The sequence below is a fragment of the Myxine glutinosa genome, chromosome 9 (genome assembly GCF_964187855.1).
Source record: "Myxine glutinosa chromosome 9, kmMyxGlut1.1, whole genome shotgun sequence".
Classification (NCBI taxonomy): domain Eukaryota; kingdom Metazoa; phylum Chordata; class Myxini; order Myxiniformes; family Myxinidae; genus Myxine; species Myxine glutinosa.
Window position 1 is genome coordinate 68,426,043 of NC_136269.1, and position 14,739 is coordinate 68,440,781.

Genomic DNA, 14,739 nt, shown 5'->3' on the forward strand with positions numbered 1-14,739 from the left:
TTTCTGTAAAAAACTTTACTTCGAATGTAAACGGTACTTACAATATACATTTGCTGACATTACAAATCAGGCTTACATGAGAAACTGTTAACATTAGAACATTTGTTTACAGTAGGAATTGTGCTTACACAGAAAATTGTGCTTACCTTATAAACCTTGCTTCCAGTCAAAACTTTCCCTTCATTATACACTTTGCTAACATTATAAACTTTTTCGAAACTTTGATTACATTAGAAAAGTTGCTTACATTGGAAAATTTGCGAACATTATAAACTTTACTGACATTATAAAGTTTGCTTGCATTAAAAACTTTGCTTGCATTATAAATTGGCTTGCATGAGTGACGTCACTTACACGAAAATGTTGTGTACACCACAACCATGCTGTTACGGATTCGACACTTCCGTTGTTGTGGTTCTCATCCACTGTAAACTTTTTTGGTTCCATGTACTATTATTGTTATCATTTAAGTGAATTGGAGATAACTGTTTTCAAAAGGTAAAAAAAATTCATGTTTTAAAAAGAAACCGGAAACCGGATCGGGAACCGGATACGAAGAAGAAGAGGAAAAGGAGGCGGAGCAAGTGAGGTGGACAAGGAGCCGGGCTGCTTTGAGGTCTTGAGCAAACGCTGGCAAACGGGGGTCACGAGTGAACTTTGGGTTTCCTGGGAAAGGGATTCCTGCGACAGAGTTGTTATCGCTGTGACAGATAAACCTGCATGACAGGTTTTGTGGTTGATTCCGAGGAGAATCGTTGGAGTGCCGTTACGCCTCGAGTACGGGCCAGTTGACCATTTTGCCTCGCGCCCGATTTCGCATCGCTCCAGGCTCTTCACGTTGCTTCAACCATTTCACCGCATCCAGACGTTAACCTGGTGTGTGTGTGTATCGAGGATTTTGAGTGGGAATTTGCGGTTCGCCGTAAGGGGAACCGTTGAACGTCCATACCCGAAGGTGTGTTTTCCCAGTCGCCTCTTGAGGGTACCTTTGCCCATCTTTGGCAGTGTGACTGTCAACTGAACGGGATTCTGGTCTCGATACAACATCGTTCTGACGATCACTGGAGCGCGGATCGACTTTGGCTTGAAGCCGGGACAGAGACATTGGGAATGTTCTTTTCGCTCACTTGGAGCACAGTGAGTTATATTGTACGAAACTGATGGCACCATCATAGGAATGATATATTTGTTGTACAATTGATTAATGTTGTTTTTGTGCTGTTATTCTTGTGTGACCTTAATACAATACTTGTTTGTTGGTAACAATTGGTGTGGTTTCACCATTGATCTTTGACACACAGAATAACACATCTTTCTGCCGTGACTCCTCTCGGGGCTCGGAGGTACACCGTGACCGGGGTTTGTGGAGGAGCACGTAACACATGCGTACACGAGAAAATGTGCTGACATGAGAACATTTGCTTCCATTAGAAATTGTGCTTGCATTATAAACCTTGCTTACATTAAAAACTTGACTTCCATTATAAACCATGTGAACATTATAAACTTTTAATAAGATTGCTTACATTACAAACGTGCAAAAATGTGAAATTTGCTTATATTGAGGCTTTTGCTTACCCTAGAGCATTTGCTCACAGTAACACATTTGCTTATGCACAACTTTTGCTTACATTATAAACCTTGCTTTCATTATAACCCTTGCTTACATTATAAACCTTGCTAACAGTATAAACTTTTTTGAAAGTTTGCTTGCATTAAAAAATCTTGCCTAAATGAATTTTTTTTCTTAAATTTGAACATTTGCTTGCAGTAAAACATTTGCTTATACAACAAACTTGCTGACGTTTCAAACCTTGCTTACAGCAGGAACGTAGCTTACATTCAAAACCTCCCATACATGGCAAACTTTGCTTACATGTTAACGTTTGCTTACAGAACAAATCTTGCTTAAACGAGAATGTTTGGAATCTCCCGCGATGAAGCTAACTCCAAGGGCCTTTCACTCACTCACCGCAGGCAGGTTGGTGGTCTTTCCGTCTTCCACCGACTCCTCTCTGGCCTTTCCCCCCGCCCCCCCCCCACCCCCCACCCAGCTCTCTCTGGGCTCTGTCCCCCAAATATTCCTGCAGGTCGCACAAGATCTGCCTGCAACCCTCTTATGGTTAAACTGCCAAAATCAAGACTTTCTGCTCAGCTTCATTTCTTAATTCCTCTTTTCTCCAGCCTCTGGAACAAACTCCCTCACTCTCTTCAATCCCACTCCACCCTCCAGGTCTTTAAAACAGCTGTTCAACACCATCTCTTATCTTCCCCCATCCAAAACCTTGATCTTTTCTACCCCCGCTAATTTCACCCCAAATCCTACACTTTGTTGAAATACCAACTTCTGTCCTGGAAGTCCTTGGTCTCCTTGTGTTTTATACCTCTCCCCCCAACAACGCCTAACATAACGAGCTCGAATTGGGATTATAAAATGTCCCTGTTGATTCAAAAATAATTCAGGGCCCGTCCGGGAATTGAACCCGGGACCTCTCGCACCCGAAGCGAGAATCATACCCCTAGACCAACGAGCCATGGATATGGATGGTGAGCTTTCATTTCGTCCAGAAATTTGAAGGGGATTTGCACATTTTTGGTCACTCGCTTGAGCAACCAATTATTTTTGAGATCAACATCGGCCAAAGGGTCAACAATGGCTGAATTTCGAAAAATTGTCAATTTTTAACCGATCGACTTGAAATTTGAAGACGATTTGCAAATTTGGTCGTTGATTTCAACGACCAATACTTTGAGGTCACCATGGGCCAAAAAGTCAAAATTGGACGAATGATATGGTTGCATGTATGATAAATAAATGGTTGGGTGTATGATAAAGAAGAATTGATTAAAGTTTGGTGAAGATCCAGATCCAGGTGAAAGATTTTTAAAAGTGAATCTTCACCATTGAGTGATGGGGCCAAAAACGATACATAACAGGAAATTTCAAAAAGTTGTGGACGAGTTACCATTGAGTGAATCTTCACCATTGAGTGATCGGGGCAAAACTATACAGAGCAGGATATTTCAAAAAGTTGTGGACAAGTTATGACAATACGAGGTGGATGAGTTGGGTAAGTGACAAGAACAAGCTGATCAGATTTTGGTTCAGATCCAAATCCAGATTTGACCTATTAGTGGGATACAAAACGTAAACTGTTCAGCCTGGCGGAGGTAACCACACTTTTCCGAGTGCCATTCAAGTTACCTTGTGTATATATTGGCACCTGTTGTGCCCGAGAGAATACATGTGCCAACATTGCTTATGTTATAAACTTTGCTTACATTATAAAGCATGCTTGCATGAGAAGGATTGCTTACATTAGAAGTTGCTTACTTTGAAAAATGTGCTTTCGGTAAAAACTTTTCTTCGAATATAAACGGTACTTACAATATACATTTGCTTACATTACAAATCAGGCTTACATGAGAAACTGTTAACATTAGAACATTTGTTTACAGTAGGAATTGTGCTTACACAGAAAATTGTGCTTACCTTATACACCTTGCTTACAGTCAAAACTTTCCTTTCATTATATACTTTGCTAACATTATAAACTTTTTCGAAACTTTGATTACATTAGAAAAGTTGCTTACATTGGAAAATTTGCTAACATTATAAACTTTACTGACATTATCAAGTTTGCTTGCATTATAAACTTTGCTTGCATTATAAACTTTGCTTGCATGAGTGACGTCACTCACACGAAAATGTTGTGTACACCACAATCATGCTGTTACGGATTCGTCACTTCCGTTGTTGTGGTTCTCATTCACTGTAAACATTTTTGATTCCATGTACTATTATTGTTATCGTATAAGTGAATTGGAGATAACTGTTTTCAAAAGGTAAAAAAAAATTAATGTTTTAAAAAGAAACCGGAAACCGGATCGGGAACCGGACGATGAAGAAGAAGAGGAAAAGGAGGCGAAGCAAGTGAGGTGGACAAGGAGCCGAGCTGCTTTGAGGTCTTGAGCAAACGCTGGCGAATGGGGGTCACGAGTGAAATTTGGGTTTCCTGGGAAAGGGATTCCTGTGACAGAGTTGTTATCGCTGTGACAGATAAACCTGCATGACAGGTTTTGTGGTTGATTCCGAAGAGAATCGTTGGAGTGCCGTTATGCCTCGAGTACGGGCCAGTTGGCCATTTTGCCTCGCGCCCGATTTCGCATCGCTCCAGGCTCTTCACCTTGCTTCAACCATTTCACCGCATCCAGACATTAACCTGGTGTGTGTGTGTAATGAGGATTTTGAGTGGGAATTTGTGGTTCGCCGTAAGGGGAACCGTTGAACGTCCATACCCGAAGGTGTGTTTTCCCAGTCGCCTCTTGAGGGTACCTTTGCCCATCTTTGGCAGTGTGACTGTCAACCGAACGGGATTCTGGTCTCGATACAACATCGTTCTGACGATCACTGGAGCGTGGATCGACTTTGGCTTGAAGCCGGGACAGAGACATTGGGAATGTTCTTTTCACTCATTTGGAGCACAGTGAGTTATATTGTACGAAACTGATGGTACCATCATAGGAATGATATATTTGTTGTACAATTGATTAATATTGTTTTTGTGCTGTTATTCTTGTGTGACCTTAATACAATACTTGTTTGTTGGTAACAATTGGTGTGGTTTCACCATTGATCGTTGACACACAGAATAACTCATCTTTCTGCCGTGACCCCTCTCGGGGCTCGGAGGTACACCGTGACCGGGGTTTGTGGAGGAGCACGTAACACATGCGTACACGAGAAAATGTGCTGACATGAGAACATTTGCTTCCATTAGAAATTGTGCTTGCATTATAAACCTTGCTTACATTAAAAACTTGACTTCCATTAGAAACCATGTGAACATTATAAACTTTTAATAAGATTGCTTACATTACAAACGTGCAAAAATGTGAAATTTGCTTATATTGAGGCTTTTGCTTACCCTAGAGCATTTGCTCACAGTAGCACATTTGCTTAAGCACAACTTTTGCTTACATTATAAACCTTGCTTTCATTATAACCCTTGCTTACATTATAAACCTTGCTAACAGTATAAACTTTTTTGAAAGTTTGCTTGCATTAAAAAATCTTGCTTAAATGAATTTTTTTTCTTAAATTTGAACATTTGCTTGCAGTAAAACATTTGCTAAAAAAACAAACTTGCTGACGTTTCAAACCTTGCTTACAGCAGGAACGTAGCTTACATTCAAAACCTCCCATACATGGCAAACTTTGCTTACATGTTAACGTTTGCTTACAGAACAAATCTTGCTTAAACGAGAATGTTTGGAATCTCCCGCGATGAAGCTAACTCCAAGGGCCTTTCACTCACTCACCGCAGGCAGGTTGGTGGTCTTTCCGTCTTCCACCGACTCCTCTCTGGCCTTTCCCCCCGCCCCCCCCCCCCCACCCAGCTCTCTCTGGGCTCTGTCCCCCAAATATTCCTGCAGGTCGCACAAGATCTGCCTGCAACCCTCTTATGGTTAAACTGCCAAAATCAAGACTTTCTGCTCAGCTTCATTTCTTCATTCCTCTTTTCTCCCGCCTCTGGAACAAACTCCCTCACTCTCTTCAATTCCACTCCACCCTCCAGGTCTTTAAAACAGCTGTTCACCACCATCTCTTATCTTCCCCCATCCAAAACCTTGATCTTTTCTACCCCCACTAATTTCACCCCAAATCCTACACTTTGTTGAAATACCAACTTCTGTCCTGGAAGTCCTTGGTCTCCTTGTGTTTTATACCTCTCCCCCCAAGCCCTCTCCCTCCCACACTTCTCCCTGCTCTCAAATGTTGTGTTTGTGTGCTTCCCCTTCTCTCCCCATCTTGTCCTCCGCTTCCTCTTTTTGTATATTTTGTTTGTCTGGTTGATTTGTTTGTGAAATAAATGTTAGCTCTTTCACGAGCCTCGATTCAGTATCCCCCCCCCCCCCCCACAAAAAAAAAAAAAAAAAAAAAAAAAAAAACGTTTGCTGACGACACCAGAGCATTTGCTTACATTAGAACATTCACCGACATTAGAAGCCCTGCTTATGCGAAGTGAGTAAGCAAGGTTTTTGCTTACAGGTCAAGCTGTGCTTACGGGAAACATTGCTTACGGTGTGCCGTTTGCTTACCGTGCAAGCCGTGCTTACGGTACAAACTCCACCCTCATAAAACCCGTTGCTTACAGTAGAAGCCTTGCTTACACCAAAAATATTGCATACATTAGGAACCTTGCTTACATCGCAAGTGTGCTTACATTACAAAGCTTGCTTACATTAGAAACGTTTTCGAATCAACGCCTTACATTACGAGCTCGAATTGGGATTATAAAATGTCCCTGTTAATTCAAAAATAATTCAGGGCCCGTCCGGGAATTGAACCCGGGACCTCTCGCACCCGAAGCGAGAATCATACCCCTAGACCAACGAGCCATGGATATAGATGGTGAGCTTTCATTTCGTCCAGAAATTTGAAGGGGATTTGCACATTTTTGGTCACAAGCTTGAGCAACCAATTATTTTTGAGATCAACATCGGCCAAAGGGTCAACAATGGCTGAATTTCGAAAAATTGTCAATTTTTAACCGATCGACTTGAAATTTGAAGACGATTTGCAAATTGGGTCGTTGATTTCAACGACCAATACTTTGAGGTCACCATGGGCCAAAAAGTCAAAATAGGACGAATGATATGGTTGCATGTATGATAAATAAATGGTTGGGTGTATGATAAAGAAGAATTGATTAAAGTTTGGTGAAGATCCAGATCCAGGTGAAAGATTTTTAAAAGTGAATCTTCACCATTGAGTGATGGGGGCAAAAACTATACATAACAGGAAATTTCAACAAGTTGTGGACGAGTTACCATTGAGTGAATCTTCACCATTGAGTGATCGGGGCAAAACTATACAAAGCAGGATATTTCAAAAAGTTGTGGACAAGTTATGACAATACGAGGTGGATGAGTTGGGTAAGTGACAAGAACAAGCTGATCAGATTTTGGTTCAGATCCAAATCCAGATTTGACCTATTAGTGGGATACAAAACGTAAACTGTTCAGCCTGGCGGAGGTAACCACTCTTTGCCGAGTGCCATTCAAGTTACCTTTTTTTTTTTGTTTTTTTTTTTTTTTTTTTGTATACAAGATCGAGGCTCGTGAAAGAGCGAACATTAATCACACAGAAAGACAAACCGACACATAAAACATATAACATAGGGAGCGGTAGACAAGATGGGGAGAGAGGGGGAAGGACACAAACACAACATTTGAGACCTTGTGTATATATTGGCACCTGTTGTGCCCGAGAGAATACATGTGCCAACATTGCTTATGTTATAAACTTTGCTTACATTATAAAGCATGCTTGCATGAGAAGGATTGCTTACATTAGAAAAGTTGCTTACTTTGAAAAATGTGCTTTCGGTAAAAACTTTTCTTCGAATATAAACGGTACTTACAATACACATTTGCTTACATTACAAATCAGGCCTACATGAGAAACTGTTAACATTAGAACATTTGTTTACAGTAGGAATTGTGCTTACACAGAAAATTGTGCTTACCTTATACACCTTGCTTACAGTCAAAACTTTCCTTTCATTATATACTTTGCTAACATTATAAACTTTTTCGAAACTTTGATTACATTAGAAAAGTTGCTTACATTGGAAAATTTGCTAACATTATAAACTTTACTGACATTATAAAGTTTGCTTGCATTATAAACTTTGCTTGCATTATAAACTTTGCTTGCATGAGTGACGTCACTCACACGAAAATGTTGTGTACACCACAATCATGCTGTTACGGATTCGTCACTTCCGTTGTTGTGGTTCTCATTTACTGTAAACATTTTTGGTTCCATGTACTATTATTGTTATCGTATAAGTGAATTGGAGATAACTGTTTTCAAAAGGTAAAAAAAAATTAATGTTTTAAAAAGAAACCGGAAACCGGATCGGGAACCGGGCGACGAAGAAGAAGAGGAAAAGGAGGCGAAGCAAGTGAGGTGGACAAGGAGCCGCGCTGCTTTGAGGTCTTGAGCAAACGCTGGCGAATGGGGGTCACGAGTGAAATTTGGGTTTCCTGGGAAAGGGATTCCTGTGACAGAGTTGTTATCGCTGTGACAGATAAACCTGCATGACAGGTTTTGTGGTTGATTCCGTAGAGAATCATTGGAGTGCCGTTAGGCCTCGAGTACGGGCCATTTGGCCATTTTGCCTCACGCCCGATTTCGCATCGCTCCAGGCTCTTCACCTTGCTTCAACCATTTCACCGCATCCAGACATTAACCTGGTGTGTGTGTGTAATGAGGATTTTGAGTGGGAATTTGCGGTTCGCCGTAAGGGGAACCGTTGAACGTCCATACCCGAAGGTATGTTTTCCCAGTCGCCTCTTGAGGGTACCTTTGCCCATCTTTGGCAGTGTGACTGTCAACCGAACGGGATTCTGGTCTCGATACAACATCGTTCTGACGATCACTGGAGCGTGGATCGACTTTGGCTTCAAGCCGGGACAGAGACATTGGGAATGTTCTTTTCGCTCATTTGGAGCACAGTAAGTTTTATTGTACAAAACTGATGGTACCATCATAGGAATGATATATTGTTGTACAATTGATTAATATTGTTTTTGTGCTGTTATTCTTGTGTGACCTTAATACAATACTTGTTTGTTGGTAACAATTGGTGTGGTTTCACCATTGATCTTTGACACACAGAATAACACATCTTTCTGCCGTGACCCCTCTCGGGGCTCGGAGGTACACCGTGACCGGGGTTTGTGGAGGAGCACGTAACACATGCGTACACGAGAAAATGTGCTGACATGAGAACATTTGCTTCCATTAGAAATTGTGCTTGCATTATAAACCTTGCTTACATTAAAAACTTGACTTCCATTATAAACCATGTGAACATTATAAACTTTTAATAAGATTGCTTACATTACAAACGTGCAAAAATGTGAAATTTGCTTATATTGAGGCTTTTGCTTACCCTAGAGCATTTGCTCACAGTAGCACATTTGCTTACGCACAACTTTTGCTTACATTATAAACCTTGCTTTCATTATAACCCTTGCTTACATTATAAACCTTGCTAACAGTATAAACTTTTTTGAAAGTTTGCTTGCATTAAAAAATCTTGCTTAAATGAATTTTTTTTCTTAAATTTGAACATTTGCTTGCAGTAAAACATTTGCTTATACAACAAACTTGCTGACGTTTCAAACCTTGCTTACAGCAGGAACGTAGCTTACATTCAAAACCTCCCATACATGGCAAACTTTGCTTACATGTTAACGTTTGCTTACAGTACAAATCTTGCTTAAACGAGAATGTTTGGAATCTCCCGCGATGAAGCTAACTCCAAGGGCCTTTTACTCACTCACCGCAGGCAGGTTGGTGGTCTTTCCGTCTTCCACCGACTCCTCTCTGGCCTTTCCCCCCGCCCCCCCACCCAGCTCTCTCTGGGCTCTGTCCCCCAAATATTCCTGCAGGTCGCACAAGATCTGCCTGCAACCCTCTTATGGTTAAACTGCCAAAATCAAGACTTTCTGCTCAGCTTCATTTCTTCATTCCTCTTTTCTCCCGCCTCTGGAACAAACTCCCTCACTCTCTTCAATCCCACTCCACCCTCCAGGTCTTTAAAACAGCTGTTCACCACCATCTCTTATCTTCCCCCATCCAAAACCTTGATCTTTTCTACCCCTGCTAATTTCACCCCAAATCCTACACTTTTTTGAAATACCAACTTCTGTCCTGGAAGTCCTTGGTCTCCTTGTGTTTTATACCTCTCCCCCCAAGCCCTCTCCCTCCCACACTTCTCCCTGCTCTCAAATGTTGTGTTTGTGTGCTTCCCCTTCTCTCCCCATCTTGTCTGCCGCTTCCTCTTTTTGTATATTTTGTTTGTCTGGTTGATTTGTTTGTGAAATAAATGTTAGCTCTTTCACGAGCCTCGATTCAGTATCCCCCACCCCCCCCCCCAAAAAAAAAAAAAAAAAAAAAAAAAAAAAAAACGTTTGCCGACGACACCAGAGCATTTGCTTACATTAGAACATTCACCGACATTAGAAGCCCTGCTTATGCGAAGTGAGTAAGCAAGGTTTTTGCTTACAGGTCAAGCTGTGCTTACGGGAAACATTGCTTACGGTGTGCCGTTTGCTTACCGTGCAAGCCGTGCTTACGGTACAAACTCCACCCTCATAAAACCCGTTGCTTACAGTAGAAGCCTTGCTTACACCAAAAATATTGCATACATTAGGAACCTTGCTTACATCGCAAGTGTGCTTACATTACAAAGCTTGCTTACATTAGAAACGTTTTCGAATCAACGCCTTACATTACGAGCTCGAATTGGGATTATAAAATGTCCCTGTTAATTCAAAAATAATTCAGGGCCCGTCCGGGAATTGAACCCGGGACCTCTCGCACCCGAAGCGAGAATCATACCCCTAGACCAACGAGCCATGGATATAGATGGTGAGCTTTCATTTCGTCCAGAAATTTGAAGGGGATTTGCACATTTTTGGTCACAAGCTTGAGCAACCAATTATTTTTGAGATCAACATCGGCCAAAGGGTCAACAATGGCTGAATTTCGAAAAATTGTCAATTTTTAACCGATCGACTTGAAATTTGAAGACGATTTGCAAATTGGGTCGTTGATTTCAACGACCAATACTTTGAGGTCACCATGGGCCAAAAAGTCAAAATAGGACGAATGATATGGTTGCATGTATGATAAATAAATGGTTGGGTGTATGATAAAGAAGAATTGATTAAAGTTTGGTGAAGATCCAGATCCAGGTGAAAGATTTTTAAAAGTGAATCTTCACCATTGAGTGATGGGGGCAAAAACTATACATAACAGGAAATTTCAACAAGTTGTGGACGAGTTACCATTGAGTGAATCTTCACCATTGAGTGATCGGGGCAAAACTATACAAAGCAGGATATTTCAAAAAGTTGTGGACAAGTTATGACAATACGAGGTGGATGAGTTGGGTAAGTGACAAGAACAAGCTGATCAGATTTTGGTTCAGATCCAAATCCAGATTTGACCTATTAGTGGGATACAAAACGTAAACTGTTCAGCCTGGCGGAGGTAACCACTCTTTGCCGAGTGCCATTCAAGTTACCTTTTTTTTTTTTTTTTTTTTTTTTTTTTTTTTTGTATACAAGATCGAGGCTCGTGAAAGAGCGAACATTAATCACACAGAAAGACAAACCGACACATAAAACATATAACATAGGGAGCGGTAGACAAGATGGGGAGAGAGGGGGAAGGACACAAACACAACATTTGAGACCTTGTGTATATATTGGCACCTGTTGTGCCCGAGAGAATACATGTGCCAACATTGCTTATGTTATAAACTTTGCTTACATTATAAAGCATGCTTGCATGAGAAGGCTTGCTTACATTAGAAAAGTTGCTTACTTTGAAAAATGTGCTTTCGGTAAAAACTTTTCTTCGAATATAAACGGTACTTACAATACACATTTGCTTACATTACAAATCAGGCCTACATGAGAAACTGTTAACATTAGAACATTTGTTTACAGTAGGAATTGTGCTTACACAGAAAATTGTGCTTACCTTATACACCTTGCTTACAGTCAAAACTTTCCTTTCATTATATACTTTGCTAACATTATAAACTTTTTCGAAACTTTGATTACATTAGAAAAGTTGCTTACATTGGAAAATTTGCTAACATTATAAACTTTACTGACATTATAAAGTTTGCTTGCATTATAAACTTTGCTTGCATTATAAACTTTGCTTGCATGAGTGACGTCACTCACACGAAAATGTTGTGTACACCACAATCATGCTGTTACGGATTCGTCACTTCCGTTGTTGTGGTTCTCATTTACTGTAAACATTTTTGGTTCCATGTACTATTATTGTTATCGTATAAGTGAATTGGAGATAACTGTTTTCAAAAGGTAAAAAAAAATTAATGTTTTAAAAAGAAACCGGAAACCGGATCGGGAACCGGGCGACGAAGAAGAAGAGGAAAAGGAGGCGAAGCAAGTGAGGTGGACAAGGAGCCGCGCTGCTTTGAGGTCTTGAGCAAACGCTGGCGAATGGGGGTCACGAGTGAAATTTGGGTTTCCTGGGAAAGGGATTCCTGTGACAGAGTTGTTATCGCTGTGACAGATAAACCTGCATGACAGGTTTTGTGGTTGATTCCGTAGAGAATCATTGGAGTGCCGTTAGGCCTCGAGTACGGGCCATTTGGCCATTTTGCCTCACGCCCGATTTCGCATCGCTCCAGGCTCTTCACCTTGCTTCAACCATTTCACCGCATCCAGACATTAACCTGGTGTGTGTGTGTAATGAGGATTTTGAGTGGGAATTTGCGGTTCGCCGTAAGGGGAACCGTTGAACGTCCATACCCGAAGGTATGTTTTCCCAGTCGCCTCTTGAGGGTACCTTTGCCCATCTTTGGCAGTGTGACTGTCAACCGAACGGGATTCTGGTCTCGATACAACATCGTTCTGACGATCACTGGAGCGTGGATCGACTTTGGCTTCAAGCCGGGACAGAGACATTGGGAATGTTCTTTTCGCTCATTTGGAGCACAGTAAGTTTTATTGTACAAAACTGATGGTACCATCATAGGAATGATATATTGTTGTACAATTGATTAATATTGTTTTTGTGCTGTTATTCTTGTGTGACCTTAATACAATACTTGTTTGTTGGTAACAATTGGTGTGGTTTCACCATTGATCTTTGACACACAGAATAACACATCTTTCTGCCGTGACCCCTCTCGGGGCTCGGAGGTACACCGTGACCGGGGTTTGTGGAGGAGCACGTAACACATGCGTACACGAGAAAATGTGCTGACATGAGAACATTTGCTTCCATTAGAAATTGTGCTTGCATTATAAACCTTGCTTACATTAAAAACTTGACTTCGATTATAAACCATGTGAACATTATAAACTTTTAATAAGATTGCTTACATTACAAACGTGCAAAAATGTGAAATTTGCTTATATTGAGGCTTTTGCTTACCCTAGAGCATTTGCTCACAGTAGCACATTTGCTTACGCACAACTTTTGCTTACATTATAAACCTTGCTTTCATTATAACCCTTGCTTACATTATAAACCTTGCTAACAGTATAAACTTTTTTGAAAGTTTGCTTGCATTAAAAAATCTTGCTTAAATGAATTTTTTTTCTTAAATTTGAACATTTGCTTGCAGTAAAACATTTGCTTATACAACAAACTTGCTGACGTTTCAAACCTTGCTTACAGCAGGAACGTAGCTTACATTCAAAACCTCCCATACATGGCAAACTTTGCTTACATGTTAACGTTTGCTTACAGTACAAATCTTGCTTAAACGAGAATGTTTGGAATCTCCCGCGATGAAGCTAACTCCAAGGGCCTTTTACTCACTCACCGCAGGCAGGTTGGTGGTCTTTCCGTCTTCCACCGACTCCTCTCTGGCCTTTCCCCCCGCCCCCCCCACCCAGCTCTCTCTGGGCTCTGTCCCCCAAATATTCCTGCAGGTCGCACAAGATCTGCCTGCAACCCTCTTATGGTTAAACTGCCAAAATCAAGACTTTCTGCTCAGCTTCATTTCTTCATTCCTCTTTTCTCCCGCCTCTGGAACAAACTCCCTCACTCTCTTCAATCCCACTCCACCCTCCAGGTCTTTAAAACAGCTGTTCACCACCATCTCTTATCTTCCCCCATCCAAAACCTTGATCTTTTCTACCCCTGCTAATTTCACCCCAAATCCTACACTTTTTTGAAATACCAACTTCTGTCCTGGAAGTCCTTGGTCTCCTTGTGTTTTATACCTCTCCCCCCAAGCCCTCTCCCTCCCACACTTCTCCCTGCTCTCAAATGTTGTGTTTGTGTGCTTCCCCTTCTCTCCCCATCTTGTCTGCCGCTTCCTCTTTTTGTATATTTTGTTTGTCTGGTTGATTTGTTTGTGAAATAAATGTTAGCTCTTTCACGAGCCTCGATTCAGTATCCCCCCCCCCCCCCCCCCAAAAAAAAAAAAAAAAAAAAAAAAAAAAACGTTTGCCGACGACACCAGAGCATTTGCTTACATTAGAACATTCACCGACATTAGAAGCCCTGCTTATGCGAAGTGAGTAAGCAAGGTTTTTGCTTACAGGCCAAGCTGTGCTTACGGGAAACATTGCTTACGGTGTGCCGTTTGCTTACCGTGCAAGCCGTGCTTACGGTACAAACTCCACCCTCATAAAACCCGTTGCTTACAGTAGAAGCCTTGCTTACGTCAAAAATATTGCATACATTAGGAACCTTGCTTACATCGCAAGTGTGCTTACATTACAAAGCTTGCTTACATTAGAAACGTTTTCGAATCAACGCCTTACATTACGAGCTCGAATTGGGATTATAAAATGTCCCTGTTGATTCAAAAACAATTCAGGGCCCGTCCGGGAATTGAACCCGGGACCTCTCGCACCCAAAGCGAGAATCATACCCCTAGACCAACGAGCCATGGATATGGATGGTGAGCTTTTATTTCGTCCAGAAATTTGAAGGGGATTTGCACATTTTTGGTCACGAGCTTGAGCAACCAATTATTTTTGAGATCAACATCAGCCAAAGGGTCAACAATGGCTGAATTTCGAAAAATTGTCAATTTTTATCCGATTGAATTGAAATTTGAAGACGATTTGCAAATTTGGTCGTTGATTTCAACGACCAATATTTTGAGGTCAACATCGGCCAAAAAGTCAAAATAGGACGAATGATATGGTTGC

At 41.2% G+C, this 14,739-nt stretch overlaps 4 non-coding genes across 4 annotated transcripts; all 4 read right to left on the bottom strand.

Moving 5' to 3' along the window:
* Window positions 1-2,462: 2,462 nt before the first annotated feature.
* TRNAP-CGG (transfer RNA proline (anticodon CGG)) lies at window positions 2,463-2,534 on the bottom strand. The gene has a single exon. It is a non-coding gene; the product is annotated as a tRNA-Pro (tRNA).
* A 3,796-nt stretch (window positions 2,535-6,330) lies between these two features.
* Window positions 6,331-6,402, bottom strand: TRNAP-CGG (transfer RNA proline (anticodon CGG)). Its single transcript has one exon. It is a non-coding gene; the product is annotated as a tRNA-Pro (tRNA).
* Window positions 6,403-10,365: 3,963 nt separating this feature from the next.
* Window positions 10,366-10,437, bottom strand: TRNAP-CGG (transfer RNA proline (anticodon CGG)). Its single transcript has one exon. It is a non-coding gene; the product is annotated as a tRNA-Pro (tRNA).
* A 3,964-nt stretch (window positions 10,438-14,401) lies between these two features.
* Window positions 14,402-14,473, bottom strand: TRNAP-UGG (transfer RNA proline (anticodon UGG)). The gene has a single exon. It is a non-coding gene; the product is annotated as a tRNA-Pro (tRNA).
* Between the last annotated feature and the right edge of the window lie 266 nt (window positions 14,474-14,739).